Source organism: Lichenostomus cassidix, chromosome 1 (assembly GCF_008360975.1).
Source record: "Lichenostomus cassidix isolate B80296 chromosome 1, HeHo_3.0, whole genome shotgun sequence".
NCBI classification, from domain to species: domain Eukaryota; kingdom Metazoa; phylum Chordata; class Aves; order Passeriformes; family Meliphagidae; genus Lichenostomus; species Lichenostomus cassidix.
The window spans coordinates 58691155-58715817 of NC_139479.1; the positions used below are offsets into that span (position 1 = coordinate 58691155).

At 42.7% G+C, this 24663-nt stretch overlaps 1 protein-coding gene across 9 annotated transcripts in view; it reads right to left on the bottom strand.

The window, feature by feature from the left end:
- ELF1 (E74 like ETS transcription factor 1) overlaps positions 1–24663 on the bottom strand; it is a 92907-nt gene that overhangs the window by 46475 nt on the left and 21769 nt on the right. For 5 of the 9 annotated variants that reach the window (XM_085059039.1, XM_085059011.1, XM_085059030.1 and 2 more), the window contains exon 1: positions 18880–19037. The exons of 2 other annotated variants lie outside the window; for them this stretch is intronic. The gene's annotated coding sequence lies outside the window, so the exon portion shown is untranslated. Of the gene's footprint in view, positions 1–18414; positions 18436–18879; positions 19136–24663 lie in introns of those variants that run through there. 2 more of the 9 variants (XM_085058992.1, XM_085059002.1) reach the window with 2 other exon arrangements.

The window sequence follows — 24663 nt, forward strand, 5'->3', positions numbered from 1 at the left end:
CAAAATTACTCTCTGATGTAGCCATAGAAATGCTGTGTGTTTTGCATTTCTATGTATGAGTACTTGAGCAGTTTCAGAAATCTGAATTTAACTGATGTGCACCAGCTAGAAAGGGGCACCAACTAATCCACACAGAACCTGCTGAAGCCTCCCCTTTCCCAAATTCACAGACCTGGACTCCAAGCCCCAGTTTGGCACTTTGCTCTTGTCGGCGATGTGTATGTTTAAGGTTGCATTCGGCAACTGCAAGGTTGAGAAACGTAAAGCGTCTTACCTTCGCAGTGTCTTTAAAAAATCTGTATGAACACAGAGCAGATTAGGCCATGATTCTGTTTGCCTCTCATTTGCTGTCAGCTGTCAGCAAAATGAACAGTCAAAAGTCTCTGGAGCAGGCTGGTATTAGTCAGCTAGACTTGAATTTCCAGTTCTTTTACATTGCTGTCTATTTTCCTCCATTAGGTTAGCCTGTCCTACCCTGGTATCAGATTACACGGAGCCAACATTTATAGCACCTTGCAAAACAGTCGAACATATCACATACCTAAGTCTGCCTATACCTGTTGCCCTCAATGCTTAACCCTTTCTGCCAACAGGACAAACGTTTCTTCTAGAATGTATCACCTACAAAACATTTACAGCAGAGGAGTCGTTTTTCCTTCTCCCCTCACAGCTACAGGATGGCATGAGCTTTCATTTTAGGAACTGCAGAACACAGGCAGACTACACCAAGGATGGAGGCTCTGAGATGCCCACCAGACAAACCTGCACACGCTACCTCCAACGAGAACCCTGGTCTGGAAGCACTTGCCACTTATTTTGGCAGATCTGAGAAACCCCAATCCGCATTCTGGGTTCAAGATGATGTAATTACACTAATTCCTTGCCTCTCCTCAACCCCTGCTGCTACAGCAGGAGGCAGGCAGCCTCGTTCTCAGCACGTGACCGGCATGGCGCAAGGCGATGGCGTTTCCAGCCCGCGGCTCTCCCAGCCCCACTGGCTTTGTTCTGCCCAGCTGGCATGTGGTGCTGTCCTGCACTTGGCTCTTCCACCATCCCCTGATGGCTTTTAGCCCAACTTCCCTTTCTGGAAGACGTCCTGCTAACCCTATTTCCACAGACTAGGGCCTACAATTTAGACAGTGGCAAGTCAAACCCTGCAATGCTGAAGAAAAAGGAGCAGTGATTTCCCTCTTTGCACAAGATGCACAGCCATCCCACAGCCATCAGCTGTGACAGTGGTGCTTCAGAGGACTACACAAGGTATTTCACCTCCTCTTGTGTGACAGGTACCTTAGCTTTCTTACATGCTCATCATGCATCTTGGACTTAAATAGAGTTTTAACAAATAAATATGTATATTCTGACAATTCATCCAGGGTTGCTCAGGCATCCTTCTTGGGACCAGTGGTGCATTTTGCTAAAGCTGAGAATATAAGGTGATACATTACACTCTTACAAGCAAGATAACTCAGAAAGCAGAGATGAAACACACAAGAAGAACTTCATTTGCATGCTGCTTTGACCTAAATCTTGAGTAACTTTTAGTCCTTTAGACAAGAATCACAGACCAAATCAAACCAAAGCAAAAAATTAATGGATAAGAGGGCCTGTAATGAGAAACAGTACAGCCCATACCACAAAGCACTGCAGCTAAGACTTATCTATAAGCTGTTCTAACTTGGCACTAAACAAGCGTTTTGGTCTTTGAGAGATTCTAATTTATAAGAAGACTTTTATTTATATTTAAGTTAACACTGTGTTTAACAATGATACATGGGTGAAACATAGATATCAGATTTTCAGTCTTATTTATAAAGCTTATCAGTTAAAAAATGTTTTTGCAAACCATGCCTTAATCTATTTGCCACAAAGAGCCTCATTTGACTTTACCCATAAACATAAGAAATTAGGTACTCAGTCACACATTTCCAGTGGTTATACCACAGGAATTAATCAGTGAGAACTTTTGCACCAGGCAAGAAGTGACCTGTTTTCTCCAAACTGTAACCAGTCACAGCACCTATACAGTGCCCCAACAACACACCTTCCCTAAAAATCCCCAAAGGTCCCTTTTGTCACCCACTCAGTCACAACAATTGAGATTATTTCTTTTTAGAAGTTCTTTCTGAAATAGTTTGATGAGTGAACTAAAGCAAGTAGTACTGTGATTTTTTTGTTTTTAAGGGCTTGGAGAGTCCAACACTATTCCTAGCTCAGGCAGGGATTTAGTCATGAGGTTGGGACAGGAGAGACACATCTCCATCAGCAAATCTCTTGGAAAAATGAAGGCACATCTCCTATTGTCAAAATCACGAAGCTGATATTTGCACTAAGCTTTCACACAGATTAAAAAAAAACCAAAAAAAACCAAAAAAGCCCAACCCAAGAATGAGTGACAACACCTCCTAACATCTCATAAGCAGAATTACTTGATTCAAAAGTCTGTAGCAACAGGAATGAAAGGTAATTTAAGAAGAGGTGCAAAGTACCAAACCATACCTACAATCAGGAAGGCTGATAGGGAACAGTTGCATACAGGGAAGTCAGAGCTGTCACTCAGACTTCTGAATTCCCTCCCGCTAACCTCCAAGTCTGATGAGTCTGGAGTGGTTTTTTTCACTGTTTGTCTTTTCTAACATAACTGTCTGGAGTTTTTTAACACAAGAGCATTCAACTTAATTTTTGTCTTAAAAAGGATTTTCACAGTAGCTCAGACAGCCTTCATGTAGGCCAGGATAGACCTGGTCTCCGAAACAAGACACCAAAACAAGCTCCACATCTTTAAGACAGACTCCCAAGACAAGAGGTTTGTGACTCCTTTCTGAGGTGAAATCTTCTGTCTGATTTCCAGTGTATCATAATTTACAGATCACTGTATCTGCAACTCACATGCCATCTAAAGCCTAACCAAAGCCAAAAAGTTATTGAAAATTATAGGCTGAGGGACATAAGCTTTTAAACGTGCAGGCAGAAGGGCGAAGGCTAATTTGGGTTGGAAGGTTGTAAATATATATTTTCCCTCAGCACGAGTCATGGCTCTGAGCTGGTATGTGCTTTCTGCATGGGCAATTCGTACCAGCGTCACAGCTCACCAAAGAGAAAGGCAAGAAGGAACAAAATATTCCACATATTCTCAAGTAAAAACACTAAGTTAGGTCTCCTGCACCATGCAGGAAAGGGAGCAAAGTCACCTGCTGACCAGTTTTCTTTGAACTTAAGAAATACTTTCAAACCATTAGCTTAAAACTGAACTTGAGATTGGATACAACTTTAAGAAAGTACCAACACACACAGAGCACTGAGACATGGAGGGAGGGACATGGTCTTGGTTAGAAGATGTGAGTATTATATAGCCAGAGGGACTTCAAAAAGCAAAACAAAGAAAGAAAAAAAAATTAAAAACAAAAACCCCAAACCAACAAAACCCAGACCTCAGGCTCTCGCTGTAACTTGTTTGGTACACAAACCACCTTGTTACTAGACAGCCAACTGCTTATGGGTGTGGAGCACATAGCACAAAGAGTTCTATGTGCAGGTTATCCCACTAATCTCATCCAAAGTAGACACACTGAGTATCTCCCCATTGTACACAAGAAAAGGAACAGAATTCCCTTGTCTCCAAGCCTTCCAGTGATGGCTCCTTCATCCCTGCAGAAAAACTGCCGGTTTGAGCTTTCTATCTACAATCTTGGTCATCACCTTTCCTTCTTTCTCCCTTTTAGCATCTTCAGCATTACTCACTTGATATGGTTTAATAATAACATTTTGAGAGGCAAATGCTTCTACACTGTTCTTATTTCCCTCTTGCATATGTTTGTCTTATTTCAGCCAACTTTTCAAAAGGTAATCATTATTGTTCAAGTTCCTAGTCAGAAACTCACTGAACTGAGCTGTTTTCACAGAATCACAGAACAGTGGGGTCCCAGGAAAGCATAGCTGAGGGGCAGAATCATGTCCCTCACCCTGCTGGCCACGCTACTTTTGATGCAGCCCAGGATGCAATTGGCTTTTGGGGCTGCAAGCACACATTGCTGGGTCATGTCCAGCTTTACATCCACCAGTCCTTGGACTTGGAGTACAATGGTGTCTTTGCTTTTTAATCCCGCACAGCAAGAGTCCTGAACCAAATGCCATTTTTAAAACAACGCCCTCCACCTATTTGTTCAGTATTGCCCTTCCCCAAAAGCCACTGCTGGGTTAAATCAATGAGGTGCTGAAGGCTGCCTGAGTGGGAGAAGCAGCATTAACAGTATGAAGAGTACAGATATTTCTGCTGTATTGAACATCTATCCAGGACATAACGTGTTACAGACCAACACCATTTAAATGTCTGCAGAAAAAAAAATCATAGTTAAAGAACCAGAGAATATCTAAATTCATGCCTTTATAACATCTGCAAGGAGAGAGACTGCTCACATGGTATAGGTTGAGGAAGAACATTCACTCAAGACATAATTAAAAGTTGGTAACACTTTTCAAGCTCCCAATTTTAATGCACCCTGAAATGCAATGTATTCATTCAGGTTATTCTGCAAATGCATACGCTTCATGACGTTTAGCATAATTACAGTAATAAATTGCACATTAATTTGCAGCTATGCAGAATAAGACAGAAACTAATATTTCCATGCCATTTGTACATTTTTCTTTTTACAGATCAGTGTAGCTTAAATTCATGTTCTAAAGTATTTGCATGGGGTGGGATTAAGAAGGGAGACTATTAGTCTGGGGAATTTCAAATTATTGAATTTGGCTTTTAAGAGAATATAAATTATCTTCTGATTTGTTGCCAGGCTAACAATTCCCACCATGGGGTTTCAGTGACAAAGCACAACTTAAAGACCAACAAGACTAAAATAAAAAAGAAAAAAGATTTTTCTTTAGAGTGTTATGGAAAAGGAGCAGGGGCTGCAAAGATCCCTCCAGGGAAGGCAGTGTCTGGACAGGCCAGTATTTCTCATTTCGTAATGTCTGGGGAAGTGAACACTGAAGCCTAAGTCACTCATATGAGCACACACCTGCTCCTGGGAGACACGGGAATTCACTGCTAATGAAATGAACTTGACACAGAATTTATGAGTGTTGCATGAAAACACCTACAGAATCAGGGTGTTCTGGAAACTTTCAGAGCTTCCACAAATCAGGTGTAGAGAATTTCAAATGTCACCTCTTCCTCATTTCATCATTTAAGTTCCTGTGTCTTTTGCAGAACTAAATGAGGCATCAGAGGTGGCTGCTGCACATGTGCCTTTGCTATTCAGCTGTATCCCCTACCACAGGGCTCTGTGAGCCAGCCTGACTTCTGAGCTCTGCGGGGAAGCAAGGCAGCACACAGGGCTGGGGGGAAACCAAATCACCTGAGGAAGACATAAAATCGCCCCATCACCCTGTGCTGAGTTGTGTGCCCAACTTGGTCTCATTCTGCAAAAGGAAACTGCACAACCTCACCGCAGCCACTGGCTCACAAACCTGGAGATCTCTTTCTACCTCCTCTCGGCTCCGCAGAGAGAGTAATATAGAAGTTTCAGCATGAACTCAGCCCCTCTCTCAGGCACCTCCTGAATGGGGCTGTTGCACAAGTCCATTTATGCTTCCCAAAGCAGAAACCCTGACAGTGTCATACAGAGAGATGAGGAGACATCACCCACACTGCTTCTTTCACCAAGAAATAATTTTCGCCTACAGCTTTTCCCCGCTTTGACCCACAAGAGTAAGATCGTTCCGCTTTGACCCACAAAGAGTAAGATCGTTGCTACCTTTCTTTCATTCTAAGAACCTCAAACACTTCCATAAGAAAGGACTGAGATTGCTCTAAGTTTTCCGTATAATGAATGGGAGCAAAGGTAGGCTGCATTTCCTAAGGATGAAAGGTTCTTCCTTAGATCACTTACGTGACTTGGCTAAATTATCAGGTGTTGATGCAGGCCCCAATGCAGAGAATCAGAAAATGGTTTGGATTCGAAAGAACCTCTAAAGACCATCCAAGTCCAACCCCACTGCCATGAGCAGGGACATCTGTCACTAGATCACATTACTCACGGCAGCATCCAAGCTGAGCTTGAACACTTCCAGGGATAGTGCACCTCCAATTTCTCTGAGCAACCTACGACACTGCCTCTCCACCCTCACAGACAAAAATGTCTTCCTTACGTCCAGTCTAAATCTATGCTCTTTCAGTCAAAAAACAGTGCCCTTTTCCTGGCACTACAGGACTCAGTAAAACATCTCTATCCTTCCTAGCAGTTTCATCTATACACTGAAAGGCTGAAACAAGGTCTCTCTGGAGTCCTCTCTTTTCCAGCCTGAACAAGCCCGACTCTCTTACTACTTTCTTCACAGGCTAGGTGTTCCAGCCCTCTGACAATTTTCATTTACGTCTCTTGGAAAACAAACATTCCAGCTTTTCTTGCAGCACCACAGCCTCAGCACACAAGAAGCTCCTCAGCAGACATCACCTCTGTTATGAAAACGTGCAAATTATCATAGGAATCAGAGACAGAATGTTTTTTATCTATCACTTCTAACCTACCCTTTCCTCTCCCAGCACAACATTCAACCCACACAGAAACAAGAGGGGAAAAAAGAGAGAAAAAGAAAGAAAAAAAAGAAAAATAAAGAAAAAAAACCCCAACCACCCACTGTACACCACAAAACAAACAAAACCCAAACAAACAAAAAGGCAAAAGCAAAAAAACCCATAACCAAACAAATAAAAAACTCTAAAAAAACCCCACAATGAAGAACTAAAAATACAAACAAAGCAAAAAAACACCAAAAAAAGGCAAAATAAGAAAACACAAGGGAAAGCTGAGAGGTAGATGGAAGATCAACTAGTACAATAAACAAGGTAATGCAGACACACGCTGCTTTACATAGCTTCTAATCCATCCTTTATCCTCCACCCTCCTTTCATTTTTTAATTTCTGTTGTCTAACATTTCATCTGCTTCTGTGAAGTCTCAGTTGTTTACTGTGACCATAGATACAATGAATTAATATCAGAATTGTGTGGGGGTGAATCTATGCCTGTTTTTAAGATGCCATACACTTCAAGCAGTTTTGTGAAGCTTTTATTATGTGCTCCCATCAGGGGTTGTTTCTCTGGCTGTTTGTATCTCTCCTTCCTCAAACAAGACAGCAAAGAGAACAACAGTGCTCAAGACTGAAAGGGAAAAAGGCCAGCAAAACCACCCTGTCACCGTGAAAGGCTTCCAGCGCAGCTATGTTAGAAATGTGAGAGCTGGTGCCTTTCACAGAGGCAAAACGCTGAGTTTTGCCCTTGTGGTGCTGGCTACTGGCCCTGCAGAAACCCAAGGGACCAGGAGCTCAGAGCTGTGCCTGCCTGTGTCGAGAGCACCTCTTCTATGCATGCAAAACCTCTAACGCAGGCTGCAATGCACAGTGCCTCATTGCCCAACACACAGCAGGAGAAAAAAACCCAAACAAACAGCAACAAAAAAACCCTTACCCATCCCATCTCACTGTCCCAACAACCTTTCTGTTCTTCCCCATCCTGTGGGAATGTGCTACTCTGGCTGAGACCCTGTATTTTAAAGAGTATATAGTACAGAAACATTTTATCACATAGCAAAGACATCCCTACTCAATGCTGGCTAGTCAACAAATACACAGTTTAAGAAAAAAAACCAACATTCTAGAAGCTATGCTGCCACATGAGGAAGAAAAGATCACCAAATGAGACAAAGAGGCTGAAATGTAATGCACAGTTTCAGTTCTAAAATAATTTTGATGTGGAGAGTACTTGGTTCTCTAAAGTCTGATGCTGGGGGAGATACTACTGGAGTTCCAGTTTCAATAAATTAATTATGTTGCAATAACTTGCATATCTTCAGAAATCACGCAATGCACATTAAAAAATTGCACCTTTTACAACAGAAGGTTTTATATGCTTTTTGTGTGCACTCCTAAAAAGCTGTTTAACTGAAAGCCAGACTTGTCTCAAAACCATAAGTGTATTGAGATGAAAAAATTAAAAGGAAACACTTCAAAGATCACAGTTTTACAATAAAAACTGGCCAGGTAATGTGGCAATTACCTGTCCAGAAAGATATCTGTGAAATTGCATGACTTGCGGCCCAACCTGCCCATTTCTCACATGAATTTAAAAACTCCCACACTGCTAGCCGCGGAGAACAAAACGCTGGACCTCAGCTCTCACTGTGTTAGGATAACTCCCATGGTTACTCTTTTACAATGCACGCTTCAGGAGCTCAAGTCCTGCTTTCTGTTGAGCTAATCAAACCGTGATCTTTACTCCCAGGTGTCTAAAGAAGGGGCTCAGAGGGACAGCAAGGCCCCGAGCGCAGGAGCACAGAGTGCTGCTGAGAAGACAGTTGGTTACACAATGGCTGCCTGGGGTGGCAGCAGCATTGTCACCTCTGGGCGCATCTGCTCCCTGCTCGTGGTTTAACCGACAGGAAGCTCAGCCCGAGAGACCCAGTTGGGCTCAGCCGCCAGTGTTTCCTGCCCCTCGCAGCCAGCCCTGCCCCACGCACCATGGGCCCCTGCACGGGCCATGGCTGCCCATGGGGAGCAGAGACTCTGGGACACCCTCTAAAGAAACAAGAAAAAAATAAAGTGAATTAAGCCCATGCGCACAAAGCCAGCCAGATGGATGGATAAAGAACTAAACAGGTCAAGCGTATTGAAATGTGGCCCCAGAAGGCCACCAAAGCAGGGTACAAAATACTGGTGGCACGTTCTCATCTAACAGGGCCCAGGACAACAGGCAGGACAGCTCTGGAGGTTTTTGAGTCTGGTCTTCCTCAAACAGGCTTGTACATCAACAAGAAACCAAGTTACTTTACTTAACAGACAAAATCTTTTAAGATTTCTCTCTGAATTCTTCAGAAATTAACCGCAACCAGTGGTAAAAAAACCACTGTGAGATACAGTACCAGCTTTTTCTATGACCAGCCTGTCCTACAAATGGGAACAGATTAATGATCTACAGGGCTTTTCCAACACTTATACCTAGAGTAACACACCTATTAGTCTACTGCAAAATTGAAAAACTGAAGAAGCATTTGTAAGCATACCTACATGGTAAGCACAAAAAGCATACCTACATGGTAAGCACATGGTAAGCACAACTGCCAGACAAAGCAGAATTTCAGTGAAAAGCAGAAACTCCAGCACAGCTACAATTTCTATGATATCTATTAGTGAAGCAATATGCTGTACTCAGCCCTTCTGTAAGCTGTCTTCTGCTCAGTCTTAGATTTCCCCATAATATCATCTGTCAGAAAACATAATCTCTTTAGTGAGTCAAAAAACTATATTTTCAAGTAGGATGAGAAGTTATTAAGATGGCCTCATATCCTTCCTTCACCAATGGCCAACTATGGCGGTATATACCAAATGGTATAACACTGAGGAAAACCAGTTCTGAGCTGTTATCTGCAGGATTGCAAATTAAAGCAACAGAAGACATGTCAGTCATTTAATTAAGTTGGGAAATATATCAAACAGCAGATATTTAGTTGATTTGACACTATCATGTACTGCTGTAGCCTAGGAGGATTTTCTGTATATACTTGAAAGCAGTCCAAGTCTTCACTGGACTTCAAGGAGCTTCTGGCACATTTTACCCTTCATGGAACCAAGGTGCTCCATCCTACCACAGTCTCCATTCCCTCCCAAAATGGTTCAGAATAAAAATGCCTACATTTGGTGACTGGCACTGTAACTAGAACAGCCATCTCAAACTCAGAGGTTTGCAATTCCCTGAAAAAGAGCAGGCTCCAAATTCTGCTCATTTCTAACTTAGAAACACATTCTTCAGCTAGGTTCCTCTGATAGAGCATGTTTTGTCCCCGGCTTTCATGGGGTCCCATGTGAGTTCTGTGACCACCTGGGTTATTCCACAAAACCCCAGCTGTCCCCTGCCTCAAAAAACAAGACTACATCCCTCCATGTCACTGAATGCTTGACCCCTTCATGTCTTGGAAATCAGAATAAAAGCCCTAAACTAGGACCCATCAGACACTAAGAGAAAGTTTGCTTCAGCAGCTTTTCTGACATCCCCTTAAGGCACATGTCCCACCCTTGACAAGTACTCAAGTAATCCCAAGCAGCCAACAAATTTTTTAAAAAAGATACAAAAAGTAATCATTGCTATAAAGTCTTTCTGAACAAAAAGCCTTGCAGCATGAACTGAACCTTACTAAATTTTGCTGGATTGGCAAAAGGAGAACCAAAAAAGAAAAAAAAAGTATTTTCCATCTCAGATTCCAACAATACTATGTAGCCAACAGCATTTTGCAGATTTGCTTCTTAGTTCGTAAGTCACGTTGGTCATATCTTGCAACGTGTACTGGCAGGATTCAATGTTTTCCTAAGAAAACTGGGGTGGCAGATGCTGACACTGGTCCAGAAATGGTTTGTTCTCAAGCTGAATGTTCTTTTTAACCCTGAAAGTTCATCAGTGTCCTGCTACAGAATGACAGATTTTATTACAGCAAACATTTCAACATTCTCATACATATTTATTTTCATGGTGTATTACTTTGGTACTAGCACTAAGCATAACAAACACAAAAAGCAATATTTACATGCTTAGTCATATCTAGTATGCAAATTATAGATTATTAACTTAGAAATTTAATGTAACAAGCATAGGGCTAATATAAGGGATGGGGGCTGTTCTTTTATAAATTATTTTGAGGCACCTTAAAATCATCTAAGCTTCCAAGCTCTGTATAGTTTAAGCAAAAATGCCAAGGTAAATGTTGTGGCATGTATATTTATAAAAGCAAAACCAAAATCAGGATGACTTCAATTCTTAAAAAATTGAAAATTTATTCCTCAAGACTGCTGTTGCACGGCATCCGCAAGGCACCCATAGGCTCCAAACAGCATGTCCCTGCATTTGTTCTTCTGACTCAGTTATAGCTAACACTGGAGGAGTGGTCTCCACAGCACTGCTTTTCCAGCAGAACAGCTATGACTCAACTTGCCTCATGTCTCTGCAACTAACAGCCCAAGTGCCTCGCTCCAGTGTGCTTTTTGGGGAAGTAGGAGGGACCACACCTCACCAAAGCACCGTGAAAAGAGAGGAGCAAAAGTGAAACCGAGCTGACCAACAGCCTCTGACCAAGCTCCCCACACAGAAAGAAAGAAACTGCCTTCATGGATTTCTACTGCTGATTTTAACCAGCTGATTTTAACCAGCTTCAACAGAGGCGAACATGCTTTTTAATTCTACCATATCCCTTTAATAAACACCCCAAAGAAGACATTTTCCAGATAACTGAGGAATTTTTTACAGTGTTGACTTACCAAGCAGAGCACAATAACCAGCTATTCTGTTTGCACTACGAGGCAGTACAGTGCAATGAGTTAATAATTTATCACAGCATTGCTCTTGGCAACTGACCATAATCAACTTCTGAAATTCTTCCTCATTCTTACATTTTTCGTCTCAACAAGAATATGGCACCCTTAGAACCTCAGCCCTACCAGAACACTTCCCAGCTGAGGTAAGAGGTTTAACCTTCCCAAACACCTGCTTTCCTTCTGGATTGTTTCAGGCTCAGAGCAAAGGTCATAATTTCATTTCAATAACCTGATTTAGCAGACAGGAATAACTAGAATATTTTTAAACAAAGCAAGACGTTAACATTATTTCAAAACTGCAGCAGTGCAGTTCTCATCCCTATGTTTCCTTCCCCTTCTTCTCCCAGAAGGAAAAAGAACAAAAAAGCCCAAGCTTCTGCCCTTCACCGAAAGCTTTTATTTGCACATGATCCCAAACTAACAAGCAAACACATTTTCCTCCCATTTTACATCAATGAGACTTATGCCACTATATAACATGGGGCAATACTTAATTTATTAATTAACACACTCTTAATACTTAATTTATTAATTAACACACTCTTCTTCTCAATCAGCAGCATCTAGCTGTGGTGATCAGATAACTCACTAGAAAACAAGTTTCTAAGAGAGTTTTAATGTGACGTGTAGAAGAGAGTTAGTCAGCCATCCTAAGTATCGCTTTGCTGAAGCACTGGCCCTGAAAAATGGTCCTTTTCCAAGGACAACTGTGCTACTTTGTCCTTCCCCTTACTGCTCAACCCCAGCTCTTACAAACTCCACAGCTCCACCACTCTGAAATCAATCCCTAACCTGGTTCAGTCAACCAGCCCAGCAACTTCCGTGGCATGGACATCTGACTTGCCAACTTAGCTCATCTTGGCTGAACCAGATAAGGAAAGGGTTGCTCCTGCAAACAGCTTGGACTGCAGATAGGCGGGGAAGACAATAAAGCACTAGGAAGCAACCTATGCTGTCAGCAAGAAAAAAATGAGGATGGCAGTCCTCAAGCAGCTGGATGAGTGCTCCTGCCAAGGAAACATCCAGAAATGACCATGTCCACCTGACTGTTTCACTAAAGGCACATTTTAAACTAAATTAGTCTGGTGTAAGTTCCCATATTCTGTCTAGAGTTTAAACTGCACCTTTACCTCAATTAATACAGCTTTGCTGTTGAATCTTACCTAAGGACAAGCTAAGGGCCTGGGCAGATGCCAAATGAGCTGTTTAAAGATTTACAACCCATCATCTTCAGGATGGTTAAATATCAGAGCAAAACTTGCTTAGCCCAAACCTCCCTTCTGTGCTCCAGGGCACATCTACGTAAGCCACTGCTGCGTGAGTTTAATGGGATGTGCCACCAAGCCAGCAGGGAGGTAACACACACTGCCTTCACTTATGAGTAAAAAGTAGCTGGTGTGAGGCTGAAGCACCTTCAGTGGGAAACTAAGCTCTGTAAGCGTAGTGTGTGAAAATACCAGAGCCAGCATAAAGGCACCAGCATTATTCTCCCATCTAGTTAATAAATATCAGGCTTGTTTACGACAGACAGTAAGACGTTCTCCCAAGACAGTCTCTGTCAGAAAGAAACCGTTCTCTCCACACAGTAGAGGTTTCACTCCACCTACAGATCCTCATGTAAGGCAGCAAAAATGAGCCCACCAAACTTCCCACTGATTTTTTTATTATTTCCTTTTTTGACTGCCATGTTGCATCTGTGCAGCATGCATGCATGCATCAGTGGTTCTGGGTTTTCTCTCTCGGGGCAATGGGATTTTTACCCAGATAGCTATTTGCAAGTACTAACTGCTACCATCTCTCCCCTCAAATGCACAGATTTCATGTTATTGTATATCAATAAATGTCATCACAGCTTTTCTGTTTATGAACTGTGCAAGTACAAATTAACAAAATATTTCCTAAGTCCACCTGAACATGGGGCACCTGTAAGAGAAGCTTTAAACATTACAAACACCAGAATCTAGACACAAAATATACTTTTCTAGCTACTTGGCATCAAAGGTATTAAGCCTTTTCTGCAAATATCCCTGTTATTTAAAAAAAAACATTTGCAAGTCCAAACTCTTATCTTGTAGTTTGGCAAGAGTTTTCCAGCATCTCTTACTGTTGAGAATTATTTCTAGTCCAGTACCACTGAGACAACATGTAACACATGTCATTTGAATGACTATACTAAAAGACAATTAGCTTTTTAAAAGCAAATGGTAGAACATTGCATTACATCAAGCATTCATAATCAGATATATCTATTTCAGAAGCACATAAATAGGAAAACATTCTACCAAAAGTAACTTTCTTGCTCTTTTTTTTCTCCAGAAATCCCTTCACAGTCCATTTTTAAGTAGTCTAAATTAATGGTTTCTGTGTAAGAATCATAGAATAGTTTCTTTTGGAAGGGACCTTTAAAGGTCATCTAGTCCACCCTCCCTACAGTGAGCAGGGACAGCCTCAGCTAGATCAGGTTGCTCAGATTACAGCCCCTTCAGACCAATTAAAACTGTGTTTCACTTAGTTGCTTCAAAAGCAACTTATTTCATTGTTGCTTTTAACTGATACTTAAAGAAACACACTTTTTTCACGGAAGAGTACCAGCACTTTTGAAAATGCTGCAAGCCGTCCTCGGCAAACTTTAGACTGTTTTTCAACACAGAAAGTTTCATTTTCATTCATATGTCTAAACAACCTTTCTTTCGTAAAGAAAAAAAGTCCCCAAATAGACACTTCCTCTCTACAGTTCCTTATTTTCTCTTTTTGAAATAAACATAAGTTGGTCTCTTAAAAAAAAAAAACTCAAACGAACAAGATGGTCTCTCAACAGCTCCCACCAAGAGTACCTGGAGCACTTTACTGGGCTCACATAGCTCTCAACACGCCGGTTCGGAGGCACCACAAGACAGAAGTGAATTCTTGCAATGTGTGCAGTTTGCCATCTTTTGCCCTCCACAGCACATAAGCTTCATAATTATTTTCTTGATAGCCAATGCTCTCGTTTGCATGCCTAATTTACAGGCATTGGGACAAAGCTTGAATAGCTTCAGAGAGTAAATAGTTTACAGAGGCTCTGGAGACAGGGGAATGACAGCACAAAACAGAAAACACATCAAGAGGATGTGAGTGGATAATGTAACCACCACCTCCGAGGACAATGCCAGGCAAATTCTGTCATCAGCAGACAATGTGCAAGCCCTGGTGCCTTCAAGACACAGTTTTCATGAAAGCTCTTCCTAAGAGGGTCATCTTCTGGTTGGTAAGACAGCCTCCACTAAAAACAAACCATGTCATCACATCCTTGGGAAACTATTCATGTTAGCTCCAAAATTATGTAGGGCAGCACATGTAGCAGGCACAAAGAGGGGGAAACTGACATTGCCCTTGTGAACTTGCTTTTAACTTGAAATTGAGTCTGGTTGGAAGGGCAAGTTAAACATTAATTTTCTGACAGCGGTCACTGGGTATCACAAATTGTAACTGTAGTTTCACAATCATATTTTGCTGCTTCTTTCCCTATCTGCAACTTAAAACTAAATAAACACCGAAATAGCTGAAAACTGGAGAACAGCAGAAATTTCTTGATACAAAGCTCAGAAAAGTGAGGTATTTTTCTTCTAACCTGTCAGCTTTATTCACTCTGTCAAAGGATCTCATGAAAAACACAAGAAACTCTGGAGGAACATCCAGCATGACAAAACAGTATATGAAGCCACAATATATAAAAATGTTTCTTTCTCTCAAGAGCAGACAACAATTTGAATCACCTAAGTTCACCCCTTTCTTCCAACTCAGAAACGCAAGTGTTGTGTGGGATGACATTTATACTGAGCCCACCTCAGAAGTCAAACCACTACCATGCAAGAAGGTGAAGGAAATGCGGAAGGAGCTCACAAGTGAAGCGATGAGACCGTTAGTATACTAACGGCAACATTCAAGAAGTGCAGAACACTCTCCTCAAAACAAAAAATGTATTTGGTATATTCACATAGAAATGTTGACGATGAGTTAAATATAGGGTGTTCTAGGAATAGACTAAAATGTCTAATTATAGAAGAAGACAGTGACATTCAATCCATCCCAAAGCAACTCTTTCCCACAGTTTTCAACCTATGTACTCAGCATTCCTATTCCTAACAAATTATCCTAACCATAATATCTTTTCCTCCAATACAGAGAGAAATACTTTGAACATGCAAATTTAGGAATTGGAGGTTCTCTCCATGCTAACAAAACTACTCTCAGTTTCACATTGAAGCATGCTTGAACCTAGTACAAACTCACACATGACACAAGAGGAATGATCTCTTTAAGGACAAATAAATAACCTGAGCTCCAGCCCTCTGATTCAACACTGAAGGTGGCTGGCAGGTAAGGCCTAAAGCACATCAAGGTAAGAATGCATAAACTTTGGTCTCTATCCAATGGGATCCTCTCAGCACAAACACTGACACAGTGGGAAGCTTTGCCGCAGGACAGGCTCACATTGAAGAATGAATTGTTTTTACCTCTACACAGATTAGCCAGGTCAGGTCAGGAAAGTGAAAACGTCTAGAGCCTTTCACATGGCTGCTGCAGACTTTTGATAAGCAAAAGACTTAAAATTCCAGTATATATAGTCTCTGTCAACTACTTTATCTGTGAAGAAACCCTTAGGTAAGATTTAAGAAAGCAAATAATCTCTAAAACACATCAGTGACATTAAAATTATAAGCACCATAAATCACTGGCATATGTAGCAAAGTTTCAGGGCTTATGGTGCAGATCGTAACCAAGGCTGGAAAGGTGAACTCCACCTCCTGCCACTCCTGTGCTGAATCACCGTGGTGGGGGAAAGTCCTTGCTCCTTCTCACACACCCAACAAAACTCCAGCCTGTTACCAAAACTGTCAGTGAAAACAACAAAATCTGCAAGCAAAAGCTGAGAAATTTTTGCTAACACCTACAAGAAGAGAAAGCTGCTTTGGAGATCAAAGCTTCTCCTCTAACACAGAGGAAATCCTCCATTTTTCTTTCTTTTCTCTCAGCTCACTTAGCACAGTCCTGCCACGGTTCCCTCCCTTGAATACGGCTGTGCTGAAATACACCTGATCCATTCGGATTTTTTCATACATGAAGTGTCCAAAAAGTAACACACACAATTGAAGTATGAATTTGCAGCAATCCTGAAACATGAGGCTACACAAGGTCAACAACATTCTTCAAATCTGGATGTCTACCTCTTTTCTTCTTCTCATTTGAGGACCAAGATCATGGACTTGACAATTCTAATATTCAACAGATGAGAAAAGAGCACATTAGAAAACCGACACTTCTGTAAAAGCATGGATCTGGAAATAATGTTCAAGCTAACTGGCATCTAATGACACTACTCCTATGGCTCATCTCTCAACAACCACAAACTCAATCCAAACTAAAAGATCCCTGCCTTGTGGGGTGAGGAGGGGGACTTTTTTTTTTTTGAGATAAACATAGGCTTCAGCTATACAGATCAACAAAAACTAACACCATTTCTCTGTACCTTCTAATCCACTTCGTTGCCTTCTAGATCTGTCCAAGCTGTCATCTGTAAGTCTTGGGAGGACTTTCAAATCACTTTTTCCAAGCAACACTACTGTATCACAGATGCGTCCGCAGCCCTGGCAAAGTTCTTGTACAGCAGCAAGACAGACTGAACATGGCAGCTTTTGCCTTCAAAGAGGAACTGCTCCTCCGTGAAGCCCTGATCAAGAAAAAGCAGCAACCATTTACCCCTTAGTACACAAAAAGCCTTCTTCCCAACATAAGCAGCTGCAGCTTGGGAGATGACTTAAAAAGAAAAACTTAAAACCTGAGGTTTTTAAGGCTGGACGCCTCAAGAGAGTCTGGTGCAAAAGCAAGGAGGGGAGAAAAGAGACAAGGAAAGGGAGGGTCGTTTTCTGCCAGCCCCAAGCAGAGAGCCCTATGATCTGAAAATAAAAGTCATGATGATAAAAAGAAAGATGCAAATACATTTAAGAATTTTTCAGGAAAAAAATTTCTAATACTAACTGAAAACAATTTTTTCCGAGTGGTTCCTCTGTAATTTCATCATTTTCTCTGTTGTTTTTCAACATGTAACAATGCACCGAATAAAACTCCCAAACCCTTGCAAAACGTGTTGCTTTTAGAAAGAAAAAAAGGCAAAATTTAAATTGAAAAGATAGTGGAAACACATCATACTGTAAGATGGAGAAGGAAGGTCTGGGTGAACATTGGGAAGGCTGAAGACAAGAGAGAGCCTCACCCAAAACACGACCATTTACTTAATGGTTGCCTCCCTCTCTCCCTCCTCTGCAACTGAGCACATTACTAAGCAAGACTCCATTATACTTCTCAGATACAGGCTCCATCCAGTAAATGAACTTCGAAAGTATTCCCCTGTGCACAACAGCTCAAATACCCTGTCATTTAATTTTCAGTAAGAAGATATCAAATTTGATTTCTCAAGTGAAAGACTGAAATATAGGATCCAAAGTTATATATGCAGACAAAACTTCTAAAGACTATTTTTGTTCAAAAAAGGTGGAAACACTGAATCTTTTTCAAAATACTGTGCTAGAGTTCAGAAGTACATAATTAGGAGAATCAAGGTGGTTTTCATCCACTGAAAGTTTATGAAGCAATTTGATGCACCACAATTACCTCCAAGATTTTCTTCTCCCATTACAACTACCATTAAGCTCATTTCGTAATTGGTCTGCCGTGTACACCATCACCATAACTTCCATTTCTTAATCATTTTCAGGAAAAGGTGAGTACCAGCCCACATAACAACTTAACTCCTATTTTAAAACGACACCGTGGCGGCTACCGTCGAATGGCTCTGCTTCGGCAGAAAGGGAACTTCAATTTAAGGTCGCCGGCGCAGAAAATTATCTATCTTTGAAATTATATTTTAAATCTGCCATTTTAAAGTCGCCACGGACCACATCGGGCGAACAGCAGTGGAGCGAAGGTGCTCAAAGCCGCAGCGCTGATAGCCAACACTTTGCCCGAACCGCTCAGGACCGTGCTCTGCTCCATGCTAGCCGAGTCCAGGTACACGCACCTTCAGAATAAATAAATTTGGTGTATTTTACAGTCCACTGAGCGGCGGCTGGAGGGCTCAGACCGGCAGCCTCCCTGGCACCCCCGCACGCTGAAAAGGCGACCAAAGTATAAACCGCAGCAGAACTACAAGCCAGCTGTCACACTTGTGCAGCGCGCTGCTCAGAGGAGCACGGCCGGGGTGCCCTTTGCCCGCAGCAACAGGCTCAGCTTCGGGCACCTCAACGCGCTGCTGCCCCGAAACGTCCCTTTACTCACGGCCCAATTTATATTTTGGTTTTTCCCTGGCGCTGCGCTTTTCCAGAAGTTCCCTCCTCCCCGCAGTTTGTCCCGACGGATGCGGAGCGCTGCCCCGGGCGCGGCCGCACGTCGAGGCAGGGCCAGCCGCCGCCCGCAGCCCCGGGCGCCGCGTCCCCCCCGCTCGCCCGCCCGCCCGCCCGGCTCTCGCTGCCCGGGCAGCACGTACCGCCCGGCCGCGGGGCCCGCGGCGCCGCCCCGGCCTCCCCGCAGCGTCGTGCAGCTAAAATGGCTCCTGTCGAGAGGGGGAAGTGGTGCCCGGGCCCCGGACGGTGACTCACCGCGGGGCCGGGCGGCTCGGCTCGGAACGACACGACACGCCCCGGGGCGGCGGCCGGCGCTCGGCCGGGCCCGGCCCGCAGGTGGCGGCGGGGTGCGGGGGGTACAGGCCGGCGGCAGCCTCGCGACCCGCCCGGGCTCGGCTCGGCTCGGCTCGGCTCGTCTCCTCGTGTGCGGAGCGCGCCCCTGCCCGGCCCGCGCCGTCCCGCCCGGCGCCCGCTCCCGCACCCGCACCCGCCCGGCTCCCCGCCGCTGCCCGAGACGGCGCGCCCACGCCTCCCATCCTTACGAAACATCCCACCCCGCTCCCCTCCGTGAGTAATAATTCACAGAGTCAATTAGGTTGGAAAAGTCCTCTGAGATCATCGTGTCTGACCCATGACCAAACACCCCGTCAACTAGACCGTGGCACCAAGTGCCACGTCCAGGGACGGTGACTGCCGCCTCCCTAGGCAGCCCATTCCAGTGTGGAACCATCCCTTCTGTGATTAAATTCTTCCTAATGTCCAACCTAAACCTCCCCTGACACAGCTTAAGACTATGTTCTCTCATCCTAAATTAAATGAACAAACATGTTTCTGTGGAACATGTCATGTTTTCAAACAATATCATCTTGTTCACACCAAAGTGGTTAACCCCTGAAAAAAAGCAAAACTTTGGAGGGCCCAAAATGCTTGGGGAAATTTTGCAGCATCCAATGGAGCATGGACAGGCAGCCAGTGCCAGAACCAGGGTTCCCGGGATTACTGGTAAATTTCTGATATGCTGTTCATATTCTTTAAACAAACCCTTGTGCCTAATAACACGCTGGAAGCCGTCTAGCCCACAGCAGTGTTGGTGCTTGGGATGGGCTCTGTGATTGCATAGGGCACTCTGAAAGGCCTGACAGAAGTGCAGTCTTAAAAACGTGGCACAGAGGGTGAGGACAGAGTTACTTTCACCTTCTTTCAGTGGGACGGGTATGCATATGCTCTGTTTGCAGGCTGGCACGTGCACTGGTTTTCCACCAATTCCCAAAAAGGCAGAGTCCAAAGCAGCACAGCTGTCATTAATGCTCCCAGTAACAATTAAACAGTAGTCTCACAAGTTTGCGCTGAGCAAAACTCAGAGTTTTATGGACATTCGTATCTCCAACTATTGGTTATGTTTAATTACCAAGAAGAAAATTTTGGTATTACTTCCAAGTGTTTGAGTCCTTTATGACACCTGCATGGCACTTAAAAGCAAAACTGGGTCCCAGTTTATTGTTTAAAGGGCAGTTAATCATCCCAATGTATGATTTTATTAGATATACTTTTCATCCTATTTTTGCAGCCTGCTTTAGTGGAAGATCTGAAAAAAGAAGCAGCAGTACATTTTTTATGACTTACTGATTAAATGCATCAATTAAGTCACTACTAAAGTATTTTCACTACAGTTCTTTATCAAAATATGTCTTTATTTGTATTTCTCAGTTGAAAAAAGTCTGTGAGAAGAAAACACTGTGTTGTTATTTTAGTCACTATGTATTTTCCACCTCTCACAACAGATGTATGTATATTCCTTCTCTCCAACAATTTAAGTCTAATCCAACCTTACATCTAAAAGCATTTGTTTCTTGTGCTGCATAACCCTTTGCAAATCATGGGGCATGGAGGCAAGAAATCTGACCCAGGTGCACAGCAGTTACAAGGAACTGTAGCATTGGCACAGGGAGAGCACCATTTTAATAATTAAAGAAAATCTTACAGTTATGTTTTCGAGGGGAAAGAAACAACACAGTCTTATCCAGGCAATCAACTAAATTGAAAAATAATTTTGTAGTGATGCATTAGCACAAGCTATGCAAACATTTTGCTGTTTCTAAGCTAAATCTGGAAGCAGTATTTTTTTAAAAAGCATATGTAAAATGTAAACATATTTAGCAAGAGAGAATGCAGGTGGATGTTCATCCCTGAACAGTATCAAGTTTCTTGCTAATTATAATTTTGGCTTGAAGAAGTAGTGACCTTGCCCATTGCTGGGATGAATACTTCCATGAAACTTAGATCACCATTTGCCCAAAAGACATAGCTAGACACTGACCAACAGCATAGCTTAAGCCAATTTAAACAGCTTTACCCCTACACTGCATCCCAGCTTATATTCCTCACACGGAGCTACTCCCCCCACTGTTTCCCAGAGCAAATATTTGTGCAGCCGCACAGCGTGGCCGAGGGTGGAGCCCAACAGCAGAAAAGTTAAGGCTGCACAAATAAATAAATAAATAATGCATAATACAATTTTCACATTGCTGTTGGCCCCAGCTCGCAGAGAAACACATGCCAAAGCATGTGCTCCAAGGGTAGCAGTGCAGCTAAGCGGGCTTGGCATGGGAGAGACCTGGATGTGGCTCTCACTTCTGCTGGCCTCAAGCACGACTCCGTGCAAGCCCTTCTCTTTTCATACCCTGCTTTGGTAATTGCCACCGTCCTTCACAACTGGCTTGGAAAGCTACTGGTCTGCAAGGGCAGGATGGAATGGGCTGCCAGGAGGCACAGGAGCAGACCAAAGCAGCACTCCTGCACAAGGGACAGCATGAAACTGAAGCCATGCAAGGACAGACCAGAATGATGTGCTCTGGAGGTGTACTGCCCCACCTGAAAGGCATACCTTTTAGTCTCACAAATACAAGCCAAAAGGAAGGTTCGTGATTGTGTTCAGCTTTCATTTTTGGATGGAGGTTGGGGAGGAAAAAATAGTGTTTTCTTGAAGGAAAGGGAACAGCAACCTTAGACCTAAAAGCTCTTAGGTTTTTATTTTTCTGCTATATTATACACAAGTTCACCACATGAGAAGCCCTAGCAAGCCCTCATTTACATGATACCCTGTGGTACCATTCCTAAAGCAGCTCAAGTTGCTGTAACTCCTTTCCACTCTTGCAAGAGGAGATCCCATCACCCTGCTCATGCTCATACAATCACCTCATACAGACTCGGGGTTTCATCAAACTCTGCCTCAAGACTAAATAAAAATCTGATTTAAGAAACTTCTGGTTTGTATTTGTTTTTGTAGGAGCCCAGTACCTCAAGCTTTGCCAAATATTTCATCTCAGGTGTCCCTGGAAGGGGAATAAAAATTCTAACAATCCCATTCCCAATTATGGCCCGAAGGAACACTTGAGCAATGGATACGCAAGATCGCACTGTGTATGGAAGGACACCAGTTGAACCAGCTTTCACCCAACTCTTAACATCCAAACTCCTCCACCTTCTTTTCTCTTTGTGTACAACACCAGGAAACACTAGTAGTAAATATGATATACATCTATCACAGTGTTACTGTCCTGATACTTTGGGTTTGTGGACTGACACCTCCCACAGGGGTAGATGCCACATAAAACACAGACTGACACTGCTATGGGTTTCTAATGCTGCTAGATGCATAATGACCTAAATATTTATGCATGGAGAAATTGCATCAGGAGATTATAAAGTAACTTACTCCTATGCCCAGAGGAAGCCTCTGCTAGGATTTTAGGTATAGAAAAATTCTTACCATTGTTTTATTTAACAACTTAATCGCAAATTCAGACAATGCACTTGTAATATTTTAAAGACAACCGTTTGCCATCTACAAACTTGCATTTTCAGAGATTTCAATAAAAAAGCATCTCAGAGAAGAAATGTGGATGACACCTGGAGTGCAGCCCATGGAGCTATCTTAATTGCAATTTAAAGGTATGGTTCAGTGATATTTTAGTGCATCCTGGGAAAGTAGAGCACAATGAATTTAATAAAAAACAGTCTACTTTCACACTGTGCTGGTCTTCTGAACTTTAGCTGAATTGTAGAAAAGGAAAGGCGGTAGTAAACAAAGTGCATATAAAAAGGCCACCATACTTTTCAGAAGTTGAGAGGGAAGGTATCCTGGCCATCCTACCCTTAATCAGAATCTTTCAGATAGTAAATGTCACCTTTCAAAACACATGAGGGAGTGTTTCTCAAGTCTATGGTCACATAAGTGTCCAGAAATGATGCCTTGGTAGCAGAAGGACAAGAGAGGTGTCTGAAACTAAGTGGATTCAAAACCAAGCACCAGGCAGCTTTAACATCATCCATTTTATGCTTCCAGCTTTGCCTCCAGTGTTTCCTACTGAAGGCAGATTTGGTAAAGATGCTGCCTTTGCCAGCAGCACAGCAACATCCCACACAGCTACAAACCCCTGACCTTGTAAAGCCTTGCACAAATTCTTTTTGGATCACCTCTAGGGTATTCCTAGGTCACATCCCAGCAATGCCAAGCCTCTAGGAAAATCTACTTATATAGTCACTCCTTCTCACTTTTTCAAGTTCCTTCCTTCCTCCTTTTGTTATAGGTTTGCCTCTGCTAAGAAGTAATACATCTCAATATTTCTGAGAATGGTTTAAAATCTGGGTGTATTCTCCTTTCTACTGACAAGCAGGCTGTGGAGGAAAAGACTGCAAAAATCCAGGTAGCAGATACAGCTCTGACACAGGATAATCTCTGATTCACTCTCAGCCAGAAACTACAGGCTCCAGTTTCTCCCTGGCACTTCTTCACCAACCCAGACCACACTTTTCCCTTCCCATTCTCTCCTTGCACTGGTTCTGGTCCATGTGGTACCTGGTAAGCCTTCCACAATCCTATTAAATGCATTACTGTGGCAGAAAGCTGACTGAGGTGGACAGGGAACACTGGCTGCTCTTGAACCAGCTCAGACTGTGATGAGCACTGCCAATAAAGGACATCAGACCTCCCTCTGTGGATGGTAACTACACTGGGCCAGAACTCAGGTAAATTTTCACCCTAAGGCTCACATGATTGCACAACACTCACCAAAAAAAAAAAAAAAAAAAAAAAATCAATTTTCTGGGGAATGCTACAGGCAGAGCTGAGGGACTTTCTGACCTGAGCTAGCTCTTGGTCTGCCCTCCCTCTGTAGAGTTTGTTTCGGAAAGCACACTGGAAGTTATTTAACATTCTATAAATACCCCTGCCAGTAGGTGTGACAGAACTCACACTTGTAAACTCACAGCTCAAAGGCAAGTCACGCAAAGAAATGAAAATAAAGACAGGGCAAAGTTATACGCCGTACTTCTTCTCTCAGTGAGCTTTAGACTCCACAAAAACCATGAAACAAAAAGAGTTAAACCATGATCTGTAAGTATTTGCAAAATACATGTAATGTTACCAAGTTTTCCTAGGTGAAAAATAAGAAATCATTGTGCCTCACCTAATGTTATCACTCTTAGCATACTCAGACAGACAGTTAAAGCTCCTGCATCCTAAAATCCAACTCACTTATAATTTGGTAATTACCAGTTCTTCATTCAGAGTCACTAAACTGATCCAAAAAGGCCAACTTTCCTTACATCTTTGAATACCATCTCCAGACACTGTTCCAGCACACACCCTACAACAAATAAGGCAACTATTCAGAAGAAAATGGAGAGAGGAATGCATTTTATACCAACAAATAGGTAATTCTATCTGGATTTACTTTTTTTTTTAAATCTAGAAGAGCTTACTGTTTGAAAAGGCACAACCTGTTTCTGAAACAAGGCAGAAAATAGTATAGCTCTAATTAAGGCCCAAGCACAGCCTTGCATTGTAAAGGCAACACTATTTTATATCTGGAACACCTCACTACAACATACTTGTAACAAACAAAGCCAAAATGAACTCATTTTTG